This window comes from Rhagoletis pomonella, unplaced genomic scaffold (genome assembly GCF_013731165.1).
Source record: "Rhagoletis pomonella isolate Grant_MI unplaced genomic scaffold, Rhpom_1.0 Rhpom_scaffold_00006, whole genome shotgun sequence".
Classification (NCBI taxonomy): Eukaryota; Metazoa; Arthropoda; class Insecta; order Diptera; family Tephritidae; genus Rhagoletis; species Rhagoletis pomonella.
The window spans coordinates 41,165,114-41,173,430 of record NW_023458560.1 but is presented as its reverse complement, the minus strand read 5'-3'; positions in this window follow the sequence as shown (position 1 = coordinate 41,173,430).

Below are 8,317 nucleotides of genomic sequence, written 5' to 3'. Positions count from 1 at the left end.
AAGTTTTGCCCACCTTTTTGTTAAGATTTACAGATTTGGTGTCTTCAAACTAAAAAGAAAGCACTAAACTCTAAAATTTTCGCGTTTTGAATAAAGAAAAGCACTAAATTTAGTGCGAAAAGCACCAAGTTGGCAACAATGCGTATAAGCATTCGTTATTTGGTGATGGATACCAGACGACTTAAAAATTTGGGTAAATTGCCTAGAACTACATATATTCCGTTCATTCCTCCATTTGAGCGGAAAAATTTAATCTTACGTTCTTATTACGTTAATCTTAATTGTTATGTTTATTTATTTCTTTATAAAGTTTTACATACCGAGATCAAAGCTTGCAATTTTTGGGATGCTTAACACACTTTTTATTTAATTTATTTTTAAGGAATATTTTCTTCAAGAGAGCACGATTAATCCAAGGTTTGAGATTTATATCACGTTTTCTTAACTATAGCTGCTGGAACACAAATTAGATTTTAATTTATTAATAAAAATCATGTATGCTTTCAAAACGTCGCCTTCTTCCTCTACTTCTGACAGGTTGAAATTTTTCACAAACTCGCCGCCAAAAAATTGTCAAGGCGACTTCAGGCTAGTGAGTAGCAAAAATTCTCCCTCAAAGTGGTTTTCAACAGCCCGAGAACTAACCATAGAAACACAAATTGTGCACTTTCGGGAGCAAAAGAAGAGACTTATTGATTCACTCACAGTGGGGCTGAATGGATCAAAATTTTAATTTTTAGACTGCCTCTTCTTCTTGAAAACATAAATATTTAAATTTGCGATATGACCCCACCCCACATACATATGTATGTACATATTTATGCGAATCAATAAAAGTAGTTTAAGTAACTTTGGAAGGTTTAACTTTGAATTAAAAAACAATAAGTTTCACTTGAACATATTTATATTTTTATCGAGTTTTTTATTAAAAGAGCATCTTGAACTACACCTATGGTTAGTTAGTCGTTAAAATATTTTTTAAGAACCCAATAAAATATAGCTTTAAAGATATATAGCTGACTCGACTTAGGCTAATTTAATTGTCGCGCAATAGAAGCCTTGAAAACTTTAATTGGAACACTAGCCTTAATCAATAAATAACTAGGCCCGCATTTAAACGTGTTAGCAGCCGTATCGAAATGTAACTGACAGTGAGCTACTTAAATTTCTCCATTGGGGGTACGATTGCCACTGCCGAAAAATTCAAGCAAAGAGCGCCTACATATGTATGTACAAACAGAAAAGTGTTTTGCAATGCTCGTAGAAAGCGAATTAGAGATAACATATTTTTTCATTGCACTACTGAGAGATATGAACCTGATATAAACAAGTACGCCAACAAATTTTGCTTTCCATTCCGTAAATTGTCAGTTGCATGCCGGTGCACGCTTCCGAGCGAAAATGAGATTTGTGAACACGCTTTTAACGGTTTTGTCGAGCAAAAGTAATGCATACATACATACGTACATATTCGTAGTGAGAAATCAAAACAGTAATTAAAATTTATTTAATAAAATATATTTCCAGTTAATCTTAGCCTCCTAAGCGCTAATGCAATACAAGGTATTTTCGACCCAAATTGTTTTGTGATGAATAGTGAGTGTCCGAACAAGAATGTCACCTTTTGGTTGTACACAAAGTGAGTGCAGAGTAACGCAAAAAAAAAATTAAACCAATTCACTCAAATTAAACCGGCAAATCTTTTTAGTGCAACAGCTAATGAACCCTTGCTGCTAGATCCACTCAACTTGAAGCAAACGGATTTCCCCATACATCGACCAGTTAAAATACTAATACACGGTTACATACATGTCATTGGGTTTAGCTTGGGTGCGCAAGTGGCTGGTCAAACCGCGAACTATGTGCAAAAGAAGCTGACGCGCATAACTGGTGAGTTGTTTGTGGTGGCGTAAAAAAACATAAAAATGTTTGTTAAGTATCTATGGCGACGATTTGTTCCCTTTAAGGACTGGATCCTGCGAAACCTTTTTTATCACAGTTGGCAATGATCGCAAATTGAGTAAAGATGATGCAGATTTTGTCGATGTCATACACACAGATGTAATGGGACGTGGCATGATGCAACCAATGGGACATGTGGACTTTTACCCGAATTTCGGTTATGTGCAGCCCGGTTGCCAAGCAGAAGCAGGTAAGCATTGCAAGTGTGTGTGTGAGGAACATCTGAAAAAACGATGTGTGTTTTTTCTGAGTACTTATATCACTTAATGAAAAGCTAAAGAGTCAAGATAGATATATGTATGTAGATAAATATAAAGAGAGTAAGCACTGCGAACAGTAGAGTAGACCTGCGCTCGTAGCTCATCACGACAGAACAGCCAGTCATGAAGACTTTAAATTTCAGAATGCATCCCGGAGGTAGGGCGTGTTTGTGCTCTTCTCTTGTTCACATACATTAATGTGAAAACTAATAGGCACAAGACAGTTTGACCAGTTTTGCCTATTTTTCTTTTTTTCGTTTAATGTTTATTATTGTTTTTTTTTATAAAAAATGTAGCTCATTATCTAACTAAAACCATATAAATCTAAATTTCAATCTTTGTAGTAAAATTAGAAAAATTCAAAAAAATTTTACAACAGCAACAAACTTTTTATTCAGAATTTTTAGAAAAGTCCTAAGTACGCAGTTTTATAGCCCATTAAATTCCAGCTGAGTAAAGTGCAAGCTTCACGTGGCTAAGATTTCGCGTTTATTTTTGATCACTTTTTTGTCGATGAAGTTATTATTTTCTTTCATAAAAAAATAATTGTGGAACATACTTTGTATGGAAGAAAAAGCGTATCACAGTCAGCAAAAAAACTTATCATAAATCAACAGGAATTCTTAGCCCTTTAAAATGTGTTGTTTTTGTAAAATTTTGTTGAATTTTTCTATGAAGTTTGAAAATTAGACTTATGTACTATGTATGTATGTACAAACATAAGTATATTTTTTTTTGTTAGATAATTGCTATAAAAAAAGGCGTGAGTACTAGGTACTCATGAAATTTGATGTGTATACCAGTGATATGCTTCGAGTAACAATTTCGAGTTTCGAGCCAACTCGATGCAAGGCAACTCATACGAATGAGTTGTACTCCACTGTGGCAATACAAGCGAAGCAAGTATATGTTTCATGAAAAGCTGTTCGATAGGCAAGCTTGTTTAAAATATACGCAACCAAGATTTGGTTCGAAAAAAATGTACATGTCAATGAGTTGAACATTAAGCAGAAAAGTACGTATGACTCGTTCGATGTACGTACTTTCAATCAACTCTTTTCAAGCTGTATATGTACATACCTATGTATGTACATACGTATGTATGTATGTAATGTAATTTTTGTTCCTTTGTAAAAGCAAGTATGTATAGGATGCAGAAGAGCCCCCTGTAGTTCTGCGGTTTTTTATGCTCTACCAAGGCCAACAACTGTGCCAAGTTTGGAAGAAATTGGTCCAGCGGTTACCAAGATATACGCATGTAACTATAAGTGGGCGTGGCTACGCCCATTTTCCAAAAATTTATAATATTCTTATTTTTTGTCTAAAAATTGTTGTAAATATCAATTTTGAGTGAATTATCTTCAGTAGTTACTAAAATATCGCAGTTTTCGTATTTCTGGAAATTACGGTTATATGGGAAGTGGGCGTGGTTAAAGTCCGATTTCGCCCATTTTCAATACCAACCTACCTTGGATTAAGCGAAACCTACATACCAAATTTCGTTGAGATATCTCAATTTTTGCTCGAGTTATCGTGTACACGGACGGACGGACAGACGGACAGACGGACGGACAGACAGACATGGCTTAATCGATTTCTTTTTTCATCCTGATCATTTATGTATACATTTGTCTATATCTATCTCGATTCGTTTTGGCTGTTACAAACAACCGTTATGTGAACAAAATTAATATACCCTTGTGCACAAGTGCGCTCGGGTATAAAAATTAACACCTCTCTTCATAAGATATTGATAGTTACAATATACATAAATGAAGATACATGAAGATAAATGAAGTCGATTTCATGAGTTCTATTAAAAAAAAATTGGCAATTGTTTTTCGATACTCCACCATTCTTTTCATTGCTTCATGACGTATGTATATCAGGGTGGTCCAAAAATGCATGTGAAAAAGTAATTTCAGAATTTTTATGCTCTAATGCTCTAGGATTCTTCTGTACCGGAAAAAATATACCCCTATTTTGAGATCATAAAATATTTAGAGGGCGCTCAAAGTTCTCAAAGTTTTCCATGTATTTTATATGAAAAAAACAACCTTTCGTAAAAATGGTATATAATTCTTAAAAATCAATATTTTTGGATCTGTTTCTATGCAGGAGATTCCCAATAATAATACCCAATTGTTCATTTAACCATTTTTCATAGTAACTATTATTTATAGGTCCGCAAAAAACCCCGAAAAATGCAATGAGGGGACCAATAAAAAATCGTTAGTATTAAGATACGGTTAAATAAATAATTGGGTATTAGGCCTGCGACATCGTTAATATACGGGGTGTTATGCGTAGTAAAAAGTTTAATGCATACAAAGTCGAGTTTAAGCTCACATCATCAGCACAAAACCTGAACCTGAGCGCAAGCTCGCATTTTCATAAAAAAAATTCATAAAAAAACCGATGTTTCACCAACATAGATATTGACCTCAGCAAAACATCGATGCTTGAAACATGGATGTATTGATTTTCAAGAATTCTATGGCATTTCTACGAAAATTTGTTTTTTTCCCATATAAAATACATGGAAAACTTTGAGCGCTTTGAGCTACCTCTAAATATTTTTTTGATTTCAAAATAAAATAAAATTATAATTTAAAAAAAACTAAAAACGTGCTTTTATTACAACAAGAACTAAAAAGTATAAAGTAAATTATAGATATAGCGATTCCGTTTAAGAAGAATAGGAAGTTCCCTAACTTGATTTAATTTAACTTTTTAAACTAGCTTAAAATAGGATTAAAGTGATCGGCCCGTAGTGATAGCCAAAATAAAATCGAAAGTAATGTTAGTTGCAGCGTTTTTGACAGATATCCCAGTGCAATGAGCAGCACTGCTGAAATTTCATAAGAACGTAACTAACGCAATTCGTAACACCTTAAATTTATAAATTTAAGAGTTATGTTATATAGAATCAGTTTTACCCTGTACCTGTTACATTCAACATGAGAATGCTTTGTTGTTAAAAGGAGATAATAAATAAAAAATGTTTTTATTAATAAGATATACATGTATATGTACAGTAGTGGCCGTATAATTAAGCACACTATTTTTTTAAATTAATGTTTTTTTTTTAATATAGTTTATGCTACAACAAAACCAAGTAGATCAGAAAGGCGCAAATTTTGTACAAGATTTATTAACAATCGACAACTTTCAAATAATGGACATCAAAATTTCAAAATTTTTAAGTCGAATATCTATAAAAAAAAACTGGGTTACAGACTTTTATAGCCCATTCATTTTTAGTCCATATCTTCGTTTGCTTCTGCTGGCGGAGCTAGTGTCTAGTAAGAGCGCGTTTTTACCGCTAAATATTATTTAATATGTTTTATATGCCTGTTAAATAATTGAGTTTATAGAAGTAATTAAAATTGTACCATTGAGTACCGTTAGGAATTGCCCCAAAGCACATTCAATTTTTGGCAATTGTCTTTTTAGTTACGGTAGCCGACTTGAACTTACCTAATCGCCTTGATATGCAGCGCTTCCTCAAAAATTAAGGGGAAAAGGTGGGCGAAAACTTTAATGTACCGTTGGTGATGAAGCTTACAAAAAATCACGAAGTTTGCTTTGCAATCTAAAATCAAACAAAGAAACGCTACCGTAAATGGGATGCTGAGATCATAGACTAGCCAACTATTAAACGGGATGAGCGTGGTTAATGGGCAATTGAAAATAAACGATACGTGTGTATGGAGATATATGTGTGTTTGTCTATGTATTTATATACACATTCATACGTACATAAGCCTGTAATTGAAAGTAACAGCAATGACGACTCACTACCATTGCACCTGAGCAGTTGCCTAGCGCTGAATGGTCCTCCACCCACAATGGCTAACAGTAGCAATGAAGAGTAATTGCTGTTTATACAGTGAGATATTTATGTAAAAATTTGCGAAAAAAAGTAATCGACTGACCTTTGGTTATGTCCCTTGATTAGCGATAGAAAAGAACAGTAGGAAGATGGCATTTCGGACAGACAGGAAAATTGTATATTCTACCCCCGCACAAGTCTCGAAAAATCTCAACAAATGCCGAAAAACGCCATACACTCTCAAAAAGTAACCCACGAAAAAATCCAGAAAAATTATAAAATAGTTCTAAGTAGTACCGAAAAAGCCAGAGAATTTTTTTAAAGTTCTTAACAAGAAAACTCCTAAAAGCAAAGGAGTATATTTTACATATCTATATCTATTCTATATTAATTATATAAAGAGAAGTCCCTTTTTTTTGTAACAGGTAATCTCGCGAACGGCTGGTCAGATTTTCATGAAATTTTGTATACAAATAGCTTTCGGTAACCACCATGTTTTAGGCTAAAAAAAATTTTATTTTTTTCGGGTAGGTGGACCAGGAACCGGTCTAATCGAAAAAATCTTATTATAGTCCGATTTGCTTCAAATTTAGTACGTAAGTAGCTTTTTAGCATATATTAGCATATATGACCCATTTTTTCCGGGAAGTGGTCCAGGGACCGATCTATTCGAAAAAATCAATTTACGGTCCGATTTGCTTAAAATTCGGTGCGCAGATAGCTTTTTAGCATGTATTGGCATATGTGATCAATTTTTTCCGAGAAATGGACCAGGGACCGATCTATTCCAAAAAATCGCATTTATGGTCCGATTTGCTTAAAATTCGGTACGTGAGTAGTTTTTTAGCATATATTAGGATGTATGGTCCATTTTTTCCGAGAAGTGGACAAGGGACTGATCGATTCGAAAAAATCGTTTTTACGGTCCGATTTGCTTAAAATTCGGTACGTAGGTAGCTTTTTAGCATATATGATCCATTTTGTCCGAGAAGTGGACCAGGGACCGATCTGTTCGAAGAAATCGTATTTATGGTCCGATTTGCTTAAAATTCGGTACATAGGTAGCTTTTTGCCTGGATAAGCTTATAGATTCCTGTTTTCCAATTTTCATGCAATTTCGAATATAAATAGCTTTAAGTAACGACCATATCAAGGGGCGAATTCGTCACTAGGCAAGATTTTTTTGCGCCAATCAGAAACAACGGATACTGTCAGAATATAATTATAATATATAAAAAGGCATGAGTACTAGCTAATCATGAAATTTGATGTGTATACATATGCGAACGGCAAAGCATAAAAGTACGTTTACATATAAATATAATCTCAATTAAGGCTCGGTAGCTGTCAAATTGGTTGGGCTTGTTATTCACACAACTCGAGGAAAAGTTAAACTTCTTCTCTGTGCCACCGTGGAACTTTTTTTGCAGCACATATTAGGCCATTTAAATATATTTATAACTGAATATTTTATTAAAAATACCTTTACAAACCTATTTTCCTTACTAGCGTCAATTTTTGTTTACTTTAATATTCGACGTTCCTCCTCTTCTTCGCAAGTATAATCGATAAAACTAAGTTGGACACCTAAAAGTTATCGGTTTAATCTGAGATATTTTTAATTATAATTTAGCATGGCTAATCTCTTTTTCTAATAACAGATTAGGGAGTTAAGCTCGAAAATTAGGATAATCTTTTTATATGTAAAGCTATTATTAAGCGATTCAGTTAAATACATACAAATGTAGGTTAGGTTAGAAATTAAACATTAATTTCACTTAATTTTATTCATTTTTCTGATTTAATTTTTTTATTCATTTTCATTTTTAATTATTTTAATACATGACATTATCGGTATGATTGATAAAATATATTTGCATATACTTGTGACTCAAGGGCGTTAAAATATCTTGGAAACACCGCATCAGTTATTGTTTTTGAGCTTATAGTTTGAGCATTTCTATTTGTATATATTCCTAAATTTACCAAAATAGACTACTAAACCTATGCCTAAAACCATCTACGAATATCAAAACCAGGGCATGAATCACGTATGACGACACTCATCTGAACGATATCGTGTCGAGATTGTCGTGCTTCATAAAAATCAAAAATTGTTTGATCGTTTGTGCGATATCGTCAACTCGATTCCAGTTTTGCTTCACGTAACAGAACGAATACAATAGCCGTCATCGATTCGCCACCTCTCGCTCGCTATGTTTGAGTTCCGGTCGCTTAACGAAAAATTTTGCATGTGAAA